This window comes from Malania oleifera, chromosome 11 (genome assembly GCF_029873635.1).
Source record: "Malania oleifera isolate guangnan ecotype guangnan chromosome 11, ASM2987363v1, whole genome shotgun sequence".
NCBI classification, from domain to species: Eukaryota; Viridiplantae; Streptophyta; class Magnoliopsida; order Santalales; family Ximeniaceae; genus Malania; species Malania oleifera.
Genome location: NC_080427.1, coordinates 76437635 through 76454762, shown reverse-complemented (window position 1 = coordinate 76454762; position 17128 = coordinate 76437635).

The following is a 17128-nucleotide window of genomic DNA, read 5'->3' as shown; positions in this document are numbered from 1 at the left end:
CTAAGTTATGTTGAGCCTCAAATTCAATCATATGAAAATGTAAGTACATGAGTTCTAAATACCCATTCCCAAGATGTTCTTGAACTTTGTCGCTTGCATCTTGATTCTTGTACTCTTTGAGCTCCATGGATCTTGCCAAGATATGTTAGATTTACTTTGTGGCTTCCATGACTCGATATCCTTCTGTGCATACTTAGTATAGTCAATGTTCACAAACTCAATACACAGATCAAATACCAAGTGATTTGTCATTATCAAAATAGGATTGGACTCGTAGAGTCAACAACAACAATATTTTTCACAAAATAACCAGTACAGTGATTGTGCTTCTCAAGCAAAAGCAGATATGTACCCAATATGTGCAGTATACTTAATCAATCACATACACATCAACAATGTAGGTAAATGTAAGCTCGGTGATGTGTATTTTTGTGCAAGCAACACTCAATAATATATGATAACAAGTATGCTTAAAAGTGTTCTCTTAAACAAATTATATCAAATCTCAATAGAAAATTAGGATTTCAAAGATGCTAATCAAATATTCAAACTAACTCAAAATATTTTCCTTCAATGTAATGAGCTCAAGAGTAGTTTGAAAAAATATTATAGCTTGTAGAAAATGTTTTTGCACAACAAAATCAAAGATAAGGGAATATTGGAATGACAATGCAAAGATCCCTAAGCTTGTTAGTTTATCCTAACAAAAGATTTATAATATTGGAATCTATGGGATAAACTTAACTAAACTCCCCCAAAATCAATCAATCAAACAAGAACAATGGGAGTATTAGTAATGCCTAATATACACTAGCACAACCAATATGCTCTCACAATACTAAAATGTATCAAGGGAATGAAGATATGAGAGTATTTCGATAAGAATATGATTTTGAAATAGAGAGGATTTTTGTAAATGATTTTCTGCTAATCTGTCCTTAATTTTGCAAATGAGCCCCTATATATAGAGAATGTCAAAATTATAACCGTTGCGGACTTTATGGGTATTATTAAATTTGTTTTAAAACCAATTAGGAAAATTAACCTAGTTTACTTAATTTTAATACCTGTAAAAGTTAATTTTACTTCGAGAAGTTTGGGTGTCTGGTCTAAGGTTCGGGTGCCCGAATAAACTAAGTTAAAAAAAAAATTTTAAATGTTTTGTCACCTGGGTCTAGGTTCGATTTCCTGAACAAAAGTTAGAAACATTTGCCGCACGGTTCGAGTCCCCGAACCAAAGTTTGGCTGTTCGAGCCCCTTTTGAACATAAAAGTTCGGCAGCCCGAGTTGGTGAAAAGTAACCTTCTTAGGGTCCGGGCCCTTGAGGGCGATATGGTCATTTTCGATTCAGTCGGCTGAAGCCTGTTCAAACTGCTGACTTTCCAGCAGTTCAAGCGCTCAAGGAGTTTTGAACTCCTGAGGTTCGGTCACCTGACCTCTCACATACTTACCCTATTTTGTCCAATTTTATTTCAATTTTTTCCCTTGATCATGTAAGTGAATATGGGGACTTTGTGCACAATGTGTAGGAACTTAGGGTCTTTTCAAGTATGCCGAAAAACCTGGCGTCATTCGACAGATCCGATTCTTAGTAAAATTCTTGATATTTCATTTTTTGAAGAAGATTTTCCTAAAATCCTACCCATGTTTAGGAACCTTGGTTTGAAAATTTGTATTATTACCTACCAATCCTCCTTTTGGACAAACATGGATCACAAAGCAAGGGTTTACTCTCGACGAATTTCTACCTCTAATTATAGTTGAAGCACCTATTTACTTTAGACGTCGTCCATTGTATAAGCAACTGAATCTCCAAGCTCAGATCCTCCAAAAGATCATCACATACAACATCCTCCCTCAGGTTGGTTCTCATGATTATATGACATACCTGGACTATCATACGGCTTAGTCGTATTGAACATCACATGGCTAGTTCATCCTCTTCTCATGGCAAAGCTCCAATGGATATAAGCTCAGTTGATTCTGGTTGTAACGACCTGCTTGTTTTACCATGTTTTTCTTTCATAATAATATCCAATATAATAATTTTGGCAAATCATAATCAACCTGGACCCATGAGTACCAGGGAAATACCTGAAACACAACACAAATTCCTAAGCAGTAGGAAACGTAAAATAATATACATATCAAATTGTCCAACCAACACAATACCAGAGTCTTACTACAACTGTCATATACATACACATATCCCAAAACATCCAAAAGTGGCCTAGGGTCACCACCCAAAAACCTGTCAGACTCTAGCAACAAGACATACCCTTCTCACAGAGTAAAATCGCGTAACTTTAACGCTGTGGAGCTTTATCCGCTCCTCTATCTAGGGCTCCTGAAATGTTTAGATAACTCGGGTGAGACACTTCTTAGTAAGGGAAATAAACTATTATCAGTGTGTGGCAACATAACTAATTTTGTGATATATAGATAACAGTATAAAACAGGGGTGACACACCTCTCAGTAAGGGAAATAAACTAATATTAGTGTGTGGCAACATGAGTAATTTCGTGATATACATATAACAGTATAAAGTCATAGTTAGTAAATCTACCCGTATCATATCTATGGAAAACATATTTTATCATATCATGGTATAACATACTGGATTTCAATACATATAAATTATCTCATATAACTTAACATAGAAAAAACCCTGGATGGATAGCTGGCTGGTGTCATGTTTTACCCCCACATGATTGGGTTGTGCGGCCCTAAGGCGGGACCTAGCAATGGCTAGCCGACCACACCATATTAAACAAAATTCTATAAGTATGATGGGTCTGCCCCTCCTGGTCCAGACACCAGAGGGATGCCTACACTACAATAAACCACATCAACTACCGATCTCCCACTACCCCGTACGACAAGCGGTAGCACTAACATAATCATGATCGTGATCATATAGCTATGGTACCGTGCTTCGTGAAAGCCTAAACCAAGCCAACTAGGTTCTGATAACATACAACATATTTCCAAAATAATGATACATGACTATTTCATAATAATAACTGTCAAGTTAATATCTTCATATAATTTTGCATAACATATCATAAAAACTTTCGGCCCTTACGCAGATATTTCATATAAAATCCTTGGCCCATACGCCGACATACCATATAAAAACCTCAGCCCGTACACCGACATATCATATAAAAACCTCAGCCCGTACGCTGACATATCATATAAAAACCTCAGCTCATACACCGACATATCATATAAAAACCTCAGTTTGAAAAATTCCTATATTATTTTAACATTTTCCTAAAAAAAGTAAAAACATAATTATTTTGTAAACATAATATTCCATCATCATAGTTTTCCATGGTAAATTTTACTCATGCCACACAAAAGAGGTATTAAACATATTTATAATCAACAACATTATTTCCAACATAATTATACATTGTATATATTTGTTTGAAATTAAATGCTGTAAAATAACAAATACATTTTCATGAAATCCTGACTTAGTTTATCCTCTTACCTGATTTCTAAAAAGCCCCTACAAAGTCTAGTCTTACACCCACAGGATTCCCTATTTAACACCCTCAAAACAACATTGTCCCAAACAAAACTTTAGTATTTCTTCAACAACTACATTTTCCACAATTGTAGAAAAGCCAAATATTAAATAAAAAGTCTTACCCTGAATTTGGGATGAAGTCCAAGTTATCCCCTCCAACGATCCACTCTAGCAGACTTGAAGAGAAATTTCCCACGAGTGTCATGGCAACTTCGGATCGTCGATCCGGCGAAGAATGGACCTAGAATCTTAGAGAGAAGGGAGGGGGGAAGAACAGAAGAGAGAGAGAGAGAGAGAGAGAGAGAGAGATAAATTTCGCGTGAAAATTCTTCGTTGAAAACCCATTATTCTTTGGGACTCTAGATTCTCCCCTCCTTATAAAAATTTCGTCCTCGAAATTTGTTATCCATACGATTCATCATCCCCTAAAGAAAACAATCTACTTATTTTATTACTTACCCTCAATTATGATGGAGGAATACCATGGTTACATTCAAGGTTTTGGGAGATTAAATGTATAAAATAAAATTCTTCCAAAGCTAAAATACTACTCATTGATTATATATACTAACTTTACTACAAAAGAAACATTTCATACTTACACCTTCCTTATTATAATTGAACCCCACAAAATAAATGTGGATATTTCTGCCTTATCTATTTTTTTAAGCTCCCAAGAAACTTCTTCTATTGCATGATTTATCCACACCCCTTTCACTAGAGGAATCTTCTTATTACATAATTTTTGCTCTTTTCTGTCCAGAATATGTACTGCTATCTCCTCAAAAACTAGTGAATCATTAAGCTCTAGCCTGTAGGCAACTGACCCCGCTTTCTCTAGAATCTCGAACGGACCAATGAACCTAGGACTAAGTTTAGCTTTCTTCCCAAATCTTATAACCCCTTTTAGCGGAGCTATTTTCAAAAACACATGGTCACCGATATCAAACTCCAACTTCCTGTGGCGGTTATCGGCTTGACTCTTCTGTCAGGTTTGAGCTGCACTAATTCTATCTTTAATGAGATGAACCTTATCATATGCTTGCTATACTAACTCTAGCCCCACAACTCGCTGCTCATCCATTTCATCCCAATATAAAAGAGAACGACATCTCCTACCATAGAGCTCCTCAAATGGTGTCATGCCAATGCTGGCCTCATAACTATTATTGTACGCAAACTCCACCAATGGCATAAACTTGGTCAACCTACCCCCAAAGTCCAACATGCATACTCGAAGCATATCTTCTAATATTTGAATCATCCTCTTAGTCTGCCCCTCTGAGTGAGGATGAAATTCCGTGCTAAAAGATAACTGAGGCCCTTGAGCTTCCTGCAAGCTTTTCCAAAATCATGACGTGAAGCGCAGGTCCTGATCTGACACTATAAACACAGGCACACCGTGAGAATGGACTATTTCCTGAATATAAATCTCTGCTAGTCTATTAATGGAGTAGCTAATCTTGATGGGAAGAAAATGGGTGGTCTTAGTCAAACGATCTACAATCACCCAAATGGCATTCGGGCCATGCAATGTGGATGGTAGCCCTGAAGCAAAATTCATAGATATATGATCTCATTTCCACTCTAAGATAACAAGTGGCTGCAACTGACCTGCCGGCCTGTGATGCTTAGCTTTTACCTGCTGACACGTCGAACACTATGCTACATATTCAACAATCTCTTTCTTCATACCACTCCACCAATAAGACTCTCGAGATCCCTATACATTTTTGTGCTGTCGGGACAAACTGTGTATAAAGATCTGTGAGCCTCTTCTAAGATGGTTATTCTGATATCAGCATTAGCAGGAACACATAATCTAGAATTGAACCGCAAAGCCCCGTCATTTGTGATACGAAACTCCTCTCCCTGACCATCCTGTACTCTGACAATTACCTCTACTAATTTTGGATCATCTTTCTGAGCAGCTTTAACCCTTTCCTATAAAGTAGGCTGCACCACTAAACTGGCAGTACGTACTTGAGGACCACTCTTAGTCAACTTTATACCGAGTCTCTCTAGATCCATCATGATCAGATACTAAATCTCCATAGCTGCTAGCGTTGGTCCCACAGACTTCATGCTCAACACATCAGCTACCACGTTTGCTTTTCCTAGGTGGTAACTAATAGTAAAATCAAAATCTTTAATAAGCTCCATGCAATGACCCAAAGTATACTAGTATTTTAATAATATTAATTAAAAGAGAGAAAATGGCGCGGCAATTGGGCTCGTCAACAAGCGTATGTCTCGTCGACGAGAAAATACTAAGGAGGGTTCTAGAAATTCTGAATTTTGTTGACAAGAGGTGAAGGTTCATCGATGAAACTCTTCAGGGTCTCGTCGACGAGGTGACGTGTCTTGTCAACGAATCTAGCTCTATAAATAGCCCAAAACTTGGATTAAACGTAGAAAAATCATAAAATTTCTTACTCTCTCTCCCCTCTATCATTCCTCTCTCCTCTCTCTTCGATTTTGGCTCTTTCGTTCACTAGATTGACAATCTGAGGCCACCACGACACTCTTGGGGAAGTTCTCTCCAAATCTGCCGGAGCGGATTGTTGGTGGAAGTGAGTTGAATATAATCCCTGAGTTAAGGTAAGACTTTTTATGACAATTTGGTTTTTTCATAGTTATAAGAAATGATATTCACGTGAAACTTTTGAAGTTTGGTTCTGGGGATTGTTGAATTCAGGGTGTTGAATGGCGAACCCTGCGGGTACAAGACGAGTGGTTTTTTAGGGGATTTTCTTCAGTACCAGATAAGGGAATAAACTAAAATAGTTATTTTTCCATACAAATTAGTATTATTTATCAATAAATTAATTTTCAGGGAAGCATGTAATATATTTCAATATTATAGAGAAAATGCACATTTGAGAAAATACTGCTGTTATACAAAGTAAACGATTTTAGACTGAAATGTAAGATTTTACTCAACAATGTGTGGCATGAATATTATTTTACATTATAAGTATTATGTTATGGAAAATTTTACGAGTAAAGCATGTTTTCAGGAATTATGAAATAATACAGTACATTACGATTTTGAAAATACATGATAATTGATTTATTTACTCAGAATGATATGTATAAGATATTCCGTGCAAGGCCGTGATTGATAGCTGACGTGAGGCCATGTATGATATATGATTTCAACGCAAGGCCGTATTTTTGAAATGTTCAGCGTGAGGCCATATTTATGAAATATTTGGCACAAGAGCGTATTTATGAAATTATAGAAAATGCTATCAATCCATTTATGTTAAATGCTATATTATCATGTATTATATGTTATCAAAACTCGGATATTAGTTTAGTTTAGTTTTAGGAGCATGGTACCGTAGCTATGTAGATCAGATATCTACGTTCAGATTGGTGCTAACCACCCCACGAGGGGGTGGGAGATGGATAGTTGATGTGGCTTTCAGTGTAGAGTTGTAGACATCCACCTGGCAGTCCGGACCAGGGTGTGGCAGACCCATCGTACTTACAGACATTTTTGACTCAGCAATGATTGGCCAACCATTGTCGAGTCCTGCCTTTGGGCTGCACAACCCGTCATGGGGGGTAATATATGGCATCAGGTAGCTATTAATCCTGGGTATGCTTTCAGTATTATTAGTTATACCAAAAAGTTATGATTATAATGATTTATTAAAAATATGAAGGTATACATTTATGCAATTATTAAATGATCAATGTTTTCTGGTGTGAAGAATTTACTATATATCTATATTATCATTAAATATTCATGTTGTCACACAATTGTATTTAGTTTATTTTCCCTTACTGAGAAGTGTCTCACCCCCGAACATTAAATTATTTTCAGGAAACCCAAAAAGACCGGCGGAGCGCAATCGTTGTTGAGTCGGTTGTACAACCTTGCTAGGAGGGTAAGTTTGGGCTAGGGTTCAGAGATTTTTGTTGTGGGATCCTAGTTGTATTTTTGTTATTTTTAGGTTGTATATGAATAAAGTATTACTGTGGATTGTAGTTAGCTTTGGTATTTTATATTTTATGGTTATGAGAATATGATTTACATTTACTGCTGCCTACATTTCAGCTGTGTATAACAGGTGTGTTCCAGGTACCCACGGGTTCGGGTTGACCTTATTATTAAATATGTTTATTATATGATAAGACAAGTAGGTAATTACACTCCAACCACCTTCTTTGCCTCATGTTCAGCTCCTTCTAAGTGAAAAAGTACTTTAGACTCTTATGGTCGAAGAAGATTTCGCGTCGCTTGCCATACTAGTAATGCCTCCAAATCTTCAATGCATGTACTACTATAGCCAATTCAAGATCATGGGTAGGGTAGTTCTTTTCATACTCTTTTAACTATCTGGAAGCATACGCTACCACCCTACTGTGCTGCATCAATACACAGCCTAGTCCCTTCAAGGACGCATCACTGTAGAAAACATCACCCTCACCCCTTGACTAGATGATCAACATTGGTTCCATGACAAGCCTTTACTTCAATTCCTAAAAGCTCTGCTCACAACTGTCATCCCATTCAAACCTTACGTTTTTCCTAGTCTGTCATGTCAGAGGCCCTGATAATGCTGAGAATCCCTCAACAAAATGACGGTAATACCAATCTAGCCCCAAGAAACTCATGATCTCCTGGACGTTACTTGGTCTAGCCCAATTCATTACCGCATCAATCTTACTAGGATCCACAGAAATTCCATCCCCTGAGATGACATGCCCCAAAAACACAACCTTCTTGAGCCAAAATTCACGTTTGCTAAACTTTACATACAACTTCTTTTCTCTGAGCATCTGTAAGACCTGCCTCAAATACGTCTCATGCCCCTCATAGCTACTCGAATAAACCAGTACATCATCAATAAAAACAACAACAAACTGGTCTAAATATTGGTGAAAGATTCCATTCATTAAATCCATGAATATCACAAGAGCATTCATCAGACCAAACGACATAATGAGGACTTCATAATGCCCATATCTGGTCCTGAAAGCTTTCTTCAAGACATCTTCTGCCGTTACCTTTACTTGATGATAACCTGATTTAAGATCAATATTAGAATACACCCGTGTACCCTCGAGCTGGTCAAATAAATCATCTGTACGGGGTAGAGGACACTTGTTCTTGATTGTCATATTATTAATTTCCCTATAATCTATACACGTCCTCATGGACCCGTCTTTCTTCTTCAAAAATAAAACTAGAGCTCCATAAAATTAGGAATAGCTTCCCAAGAGTGGGGGTCGGTGAATTGGCTTCTTAAAACTTTCTTTTTAGTTCTTTTAAAGCCCACTTCTTTCATGATTTAACCAATTCTTTGACTTGTTTATTTATTTTGTCAATCAAACAATAACTTGGTTTCTTTTGAACAATCAATCAACAACACAATTAAACGTTCAATCTTCAACCACACTTTGAAAGTAAAAACAATCAAACAATTAATCACAATTTTGAAACCAACACAACCACAATTTATTTACCAAATATAAGTTCACTGTAGCACTATTAGACTGACGAAATCATTCAATATTTAAGACTCTTGGAATATAAAACAAATTTTACACCATCTAATCACAATCAATATAATATATGTAACTTTCAGCTTTTGATGTTTTCAGTCCTGTGGTGAATATGAGTTTTGAACAAAGCCTTGTATATATGAAATTTCTTCTTCAATATGATGTTTAATATAAAATCCAATTACTCTTCCCAAACTTTAAAATTCAAATAAACTCTTAAGTTAATTTATCTTTACGGTGTTTAGCCAAGTAACGTACTCTTGTATGGTTTCTGCAAAGAATGGTTCAACTAACGTACTCCCTTTCGATTTTCGTAACCCAAATCAAAATCAAACTTTAAAGTTTACTTGATTTCCAAATTTACGTAGTTTATATGATTTTAAATTTAAACCATACGAGCAATTTAAATATGTACTGAAAATAAAGAATAGGGAAAGAGAGAGTGAGACGGAGATTTTTACGAGGTTCAGCTTATACCAAGCCTACGTCCTTGCCTTTGGTAAACCACCAAAGGATTCACTAAACTTGTTCCTTTAATGGGTGGAACAAAACCTTTACAAGCGATACCCCATGCTCAAACACCCTTTCACTATGCTAGAGCCCGCCTGTCCAAACGATGTCCCCTCGTTCGGTCACTCCTTAAATAGGCTAGAGCCCGCCTCTTTAAGCAATATCCCCTTGCTTAGCCAATGATCCAAACAATCCTTGGAATCATCAATCTATAAGAAATAAATCAAATAGATGTGTACAAGAACTTGCTCACACAAAGAGCTGATTAGTACAACAATTTAGAAACTAATATACTTCAAAGTAAATAACAATATGGAAATTAACTTGAAGCTCAATGAAGTATATCACCAATTAATTCTTTCAATGATTAAAAGATTTAGAATTTGTAGCACAATTCTAGTGGAAGAAGATCAGCAAAATCTCAGTTGAATTCGTGAAAGTTGAGAGCAAGAGAGAGCCTTGAGAATTTGAGAGCAATTGAGAGAGATTTTGAATTTTTGCTGAATTTGAATTTTGGGTACACTAATTCAATGATCTTTGAGGCTTATTTATAGACTTTACAAGGTATGTAACTTGGTCCCCAAGTGACTTGGAGTATCCCCCAAGTTTTCACAAAGTTTGAGCTCCAAGCAAACCATTTAAAAAATGTTTCCGTTGATTTTTTTTTAAGTTTTTGTTCGTGGCAGTCGCCTGCCCCAATCGACCAGTCGCCTACCATTTTATTTTTGAAGGAGCAGCAAGGGTATTAGGGTGGTAGTCGCTTTCCAGGACACAACAAGTCACCTAGCTTGACCACCCAGACGCTTGTCCTGGTTCAGGTAGTCTACTGGTTGCTATCAGCTTTAAGTACCATTCTATTGTTTAGCCATAACCTTTTCTGTGTAACTCCAAATTTGATGATCTTGGTGTTAAATGAAAGCTAAGATAAAATCCTACAACTCTCATGTTGAACACTTGTTAAAATAAAGAGTTTTTGATAGAGAAAAATACACCTCAATGCAGATGTAGAAAAATTAATAGCATTTTGAAAATCCCCTTTTTGATGCTTTTCATTCCAAAAATGATTTTAACCTTTTTGAAATAATTTTTGACCTTATAAAAATATTTTTCAAGTATGTTAAAAGGTATCTAGGTCCAATAAATTAACATAAGAGCTTCATGTATCCATATTTAAATTATTTGAAGTACTTACATGAAATTTCCTAAAAACTCTTTCAAATTTTCAAGTCTTGAATTCCTTGAAGTCTTTGTGCTTGCTTCATTTTTCTTTGAGCTTTCATCAAGTCATCTTTAATCCTCATGCTCTCATGATCTTCAAACTTTATCTTTAAATCCATTTTTGAATCCATGCTTCAAGCTTGATATAATCATCCTTATTTGAAGTACAAGCTTTTATGAATTCTTTAACCTTGCATTCAACATTGAGTCCTGAAAATACATCACTTAAACAAAGCATGTTAAGTTCTACTTGTTTGTTAGCATCAAAACAAGATGTTAAGTCTTGGAAGGCCAACACTCCCCATGGAGATACACTGGGCCATATAAAACTCATATCAAGCAAATCTTGCAACTAATTCTTTAATTTTGCCAACTCTGCTCGCGCCATTCGATAAGGTACTTTAGAGATCGGCGTTGTACTCGGAAGCAGATCAATAGGAAAATTCATCTCACGATCAGGTGGCAAGCCTGCTAACTCATTTGGAAAAACATCTGTAAAATCCTTTACTACTGGCAAACTAGTAAGCTTTAATTCATTTCCTGTCATTTCCTTCACAAAGGCCACGAATCCCTAACAACAACCCAGGAGCAGTCTCCTTGCTTGAATTGCTAGAACTAACTAAGATGGGGATTGCACTCGTGACCTTATAAACCTAAATTTTGGTCTTTCTGGAGGTTTGAATTTACTTCTTTCAAACGACAGTCTATACTGGCGTAATTGGTTACCAACCAATCCATACCAAAAATTACATGGAACCCGTACATGTCTAATACTATCAAATCAGCTGGAAAAATTTTTCCCTGAATATCAACTGGACAGTCTATGAGCACTCTACTACACCTCACTACTGATCCTAACGGTGTAGTTACTAATAGTTTGGTGTCTAACAACTATTTTTCTAGCCCACATAATCTAATACACTCTGTAGACACAAATGAATGTGCGGCTCCTGAATCAGACAATACAATAAATTTAAATGAAAACATGTTAATCAAACCTGTCACCACATCGACGGCTATCTCAGCATCCCTAGGCATCAAAGCATAAACCCTCGCTAGAGGTACATTCCTCTATTGTCCATCACAAGGCACTTGATAGCCTTCTTGGTACGGCCCAGGAGTAGGAGCAATATCTGGTGGTTTAGGGCAATCTCACACTAGATGTCCCTATTTTCCACACCGATAGCAGACAGCTCTCCCCACTCGACACTCTCCCTAGTGTCACTTCCCACAAGTCTAACAGATAAGAAAATTCTTGCATCGCTTGAACCTCACCTGAAGGCGCAGATCTCTTTTTTTTAGTCCCTACTCCTCTGTGTCCATATGCTCACTAACCTCAGCCAAGGCTGATCTATTGACTAACTCAGCAAAGTCTTGTATCTTTAGCACTACCACTTTCTAATATATGCCTCGCTTTAGTCCTCTTTCAAACTGTCTCGCCATCTTTACTTCATTAGGAACAATATACAAAGCAAGGAGAGATAGCTCTATAAACCACGCCGCAGACTGCTGAACTGACTACTGTCCCTGCTTCAGACTCAGGAACTATTCCACTTTAGCTTCCCTGTCAATGGCTGGGAAATATCTGTCAAAGAATAATTCTTTAAATTGGTCCCATGTCATAGCTATCGGCGTTGTCCTCTGCAGCTTCAGAAGTCTCACAATAGTCCACCACCTCTTGGCATCCCTTGTCAGTTTATTGGTTGCAAAGAGGACCCTCTATTCCTCTGTACAATGTAATACGACAAAGACTATCTCGATCTCCTGCATCCAATTCTCGACAGCTGTAGGATCAACACCTCCTAAAAATTCTGGAGGATTTATCTTGGTAAACTTCTTTATCATGCACCCTTGACCTACAAAAAGACCTCCCTACTTTCTAGAGCTCCTAGCAATCTCAGCCATAACCTGCTAAGCCACACTGCGTAGTACCGCATCAAAATCAGTCCCACCTACACTCGAGAGCCTTGCACCATCACTTTTGCTCGCATGGGCACTAGCTCCTCCAGGGCCTATCTTGAAAAACAATAAACGTGATTTAGAGACCCTATCCTTATAATTTACTCGTCTAACATAGTCCCCTATCTTAACATCCTTATCTTATTTCTAGATCCAGTCCTACATTCTAGGAACACAACCCGACAATAGTTTACTATGGTTTCACTAAAATCGTCACCCCAGGAAAAACACAAAAACAACCACGAAAGTCTTGCCTCTAAACTGTAGAACAAAACCTTAAATCCTTTTCCTATACTATGGTATCATTTCCACTACAATCTAAAGTCTATAGGACCTAGCAACCTAGGCTTTGATATCAAAATGTAACGACTTGCTTATTTTACCATTTTTTTTTTCATAATAATATCCAATAAAATAATTTTGGGAAATCATAATCAACCTAAACCCATGAGTACCAGGGAAATACCTGAAACACAACACATATTCCTAAGCAGCAAGAAACGTAAAATCATATACATATCAAATTTTCCAACCAATACAATACCAGAGTCTTACTACAACTGTCATATACATACACATATCCCAAAGCATCCAAAAGTGGCCTAGGGTCACCACCCAAAAATTTGTCAGACTCTAGCAACAAGACTTACCCTTCAGACAGGGTAAAACAGCTGAACTCTAACGCTATGGAGCTTTATACGCTCTTCTATCTGGGGCTCCTGAAATGTATAAATAACTAGGGTGAGACACCTCTCAATAAGGGAAATAAATTAATATTAGTGTGTGACAACATGAATAATTCCGTGATATACATAAAACAACATAAAAATCGTACATAGTAAATATACCTGTATCATATATGTGGAAAACATATTTTATCATATCATGGTATAACATACTGGATTTATTTACATATATATTATCTCACACAACTGTACATAGAAAACACCTAGGATGGATATTTGGGTGGTGTCATGTCTTACCCCCACATGACTGGGTTTAGCGGCTAGAAGGCAGAACCTAGCAATGATTGGCCGATCACGCTAGATCAAACCAAAGTTTGTAAATACGATGAGTCTGCCCTCCTAGTATGGGCACCAAAGGGACGCATGTGCTATAATAAACCACATCGACTGCCGATCTCCCACTGCCCTGTACAGCAAGCGGTAGCACTAACATAATCATGATCGTGATCATATAGCTATGGTACCGTGCCAACCAGGTTTTGATAACATATAACATATTTCCAAAATAATGATACATGACTATTCATAATAATAACTATCAAGTTAATATCTTCATATAATTTTGCATAACATATTATAAAAACCTTTGGCCCTTACACCAGTATTTCATATAAAATCCTTGGCTCATATGCTAACATATCATATAAAAACCTCGGGCTGTATGCTGACATATCATGTAAAAACCTTGGCCCATAGGCCGACATATCATATAAAAACCTCAGCCCGTACGCCAGCATATCATATAAAAACCTCATTTTGAAAAATCACTGTATCATTTTAACATTTTCTTAGAAGTAGTAAAAACATACTTATTTTGTAAACATAATATTCCATCATCATAATTTTCCATGGTAAATTTTACTCACGACAAAAAAAAGAGGTATTAAACATATTTATGATCAATAACATTATTTCCAACACAATTCTGCATTATACATATTTGTCTAAAATTAAATGTTGTAAAATAACAAATATATTTTCATGAAATCCTGACATAGTTTATCGCCTTACCTTATTCTGAAGAGCCCCTACAAAGTCTAGTCTTACGCCCGCAGGGTTCCTCGTTTAACACCATGGAAACAACATTACCCCAAACAAAACTTCAGTATTTCTTCAACTACTACATTTTCTATAACTGTAGGAAAGCCAAATACTAATAAAAAGCCTTACCTTGAATTTGCGATGAAGTCAAAGTTAGCCCTACCAACGATCCACTCTAGTAGATTTAACAAGAACTTCCCCAAGAGTGTCGTGGCGGCTTTGGATCATCGATCTGGCAAAGAATGGACCCAGAATCTTAGATAGAAGGGAGAGGGGTCAAACAGGAGAGAGATAGAGAGAAATTTTGCATGAAAATTCTGTGCTGAAAACCGAGTTTGAGCTATTTATACACCTGCACTTGTCGACAAGCCATGTCACTTCCTCGACGAGGTCACAAAGGAAGTTCGTTGACGAATACTCATCCATCGTTGACAAAATTCAGAGTTAAATATAGCCTCTTAGTAATTTCTTATCGATGAGACACATGTCCCCGTCAATGATCCCAATAAGCCACTTCGTCGACGAACGCTTTGCTTTCATCGACAAAGACTTGTTGTGACCCCCCTTTACAATTTCCATTTTTCTCCCTCTTTTATTATTTAAATACCATAATTCTTTGGGTCTCTGCATTGGTGATGATGATCTAGAAGACGAAGAAGATGATGATGAAGAAGATCAAGATGATGATGATGCAGATGTTGAAACTGCATATTTTTTATTTTTTATTTATTTTTTATGATAACAAATCAAGAAAACATAACATGTTTGGTTAAGTGCTAATGTTTCAAGTAACTTTAGTATCAAACTCAAGTGACCCAAGTGACTAATATCAAAGTGCTTAACAAAGTCTAAAAAGTTTGAACTTAATGACCCAAGTTCTTATGAAGTTAAAGATGAAGCTAAAAGGCAAGCTCAATGTGAAAAGTGGAAGTTTTACATGAAGACTTAGTGATTAGAAGAGTCATAGTTTTTAAGAAGTCTCATGTAAGTATTTCAAACATTTCAATATGAATGAATGAAGCTCTTAGGAATCTTTTATTGACTTAGAGACTAATTTTTGAAACCCCAGAAAATGTTTTTTTAAGTTAAATTGAAGTTTTTCAAAAATTGAAGGATCAAAGTCTTGAAAATTAAACATTGTGGAAATTTTCTAGTTCAGTCGACTGACCAAAATAGATTAGTCAACTAACATTTTTATGCTGAATTAATTGAGCAAAGAGAACAAGCCCAGTCGACTGACCCTCTTAGTTCAGGCGACTAACCCCATTATGAGTTTGAATTTTTGTTGAAACGAAATAAGATCATGCGATTGACCCCGATAGATCAGGCGACTGACCTTCGTAAAATTCAAAATAAATCAGCGAGGGAATATTTTCAAAATAGATTACTTGACCTCCAAACTTTATGAACACATGCGAAACACTCCACGTAACTAGGGGAATACGAAAATTAAAATTTTTCCTTCTATAAATACATGATAAATCAAAGGATTAAAGATAAAAATACATACAATTAGCATTCAAGCATAGTATTTTCTACTCTTCAAAGGCTTTCTTGCTAAGATTCTTGCTAAAGTTTCTACTAAGAATTTGTTGATTAGCCTACGGTTCTTTGTGTTTCTACCAAGTTTCTAAATCTAAGAAAGAACCCTGGTTATAAATTGTTGAGCTTCATCTTTCTATATTAATTTTTATTGAAGTATATTGTGATATTCACTTGTATCAATCTGCTCATGCTAAGAGTGTTTTTTTAAACAAGAATTGTTCTTGTTTCTCTTGTTGTTTTTTACGGTTCATGATTATTTTATCGTTGGACTACCGAGTGTGCGGTATCGCTCGGAGAGGAGGGCTCCATCTTACTTGAAGGAGTGTGTAAATGGTTTGCTTTGCCCGACTAAGGTAGTAGTATAGTAAAATCTTTGGGTGGTTTGCCTAAGGCGAGGATGTAGGTGGGTATAGCCGAACCTTGTAAAATCTCGATATCTTTCTTTTCCCTACTCTCTTTAATTTTCTGCATATATAAATTGCGTGGATGTTTACTTAATTGTTAGAAATTAAATAGTTCTTAGGAATTGAAGAAAACTTGATTAAAGGAAGTGCGTTGATTGCAAAAAACTTAAATAACAATAGTACGTTGGTAAATATCAAAGTTCATTAATAAAACTCAAGTAACTTGTTTGATATCAAAATTTGAATTTTGCAAGCTTATTGAAATTTCTATTTTATTTCATATTGAGAAATCAAACTTACCTTATTGATTGGATTGAGTGTTAGTCATTACAAATCAACCCTACTTGTGAAGTTACTGATAAGTTTAATAGTGATGTTAATTAGAGAGTGTAATTGTAGTTAATTCAATCTGAAAAGGGTTATACTAGATTAATGTTTCCAAAAGAAATTTTAAAAAACTCAATTCACCATTCTCTTGGGAGTACACCTTTCTTCTCACTAGTGTTAAAAGTGGCTTGTACTTAAATAAGATAAATTAAAAGCGTTAATTAACATCAATATTATTTACAATATTGAAGTTATTTTTAAGTTAATTTTTTATTATTAAACATTCAAAAATTTATCAAATATTTTTAAAAATAATTGT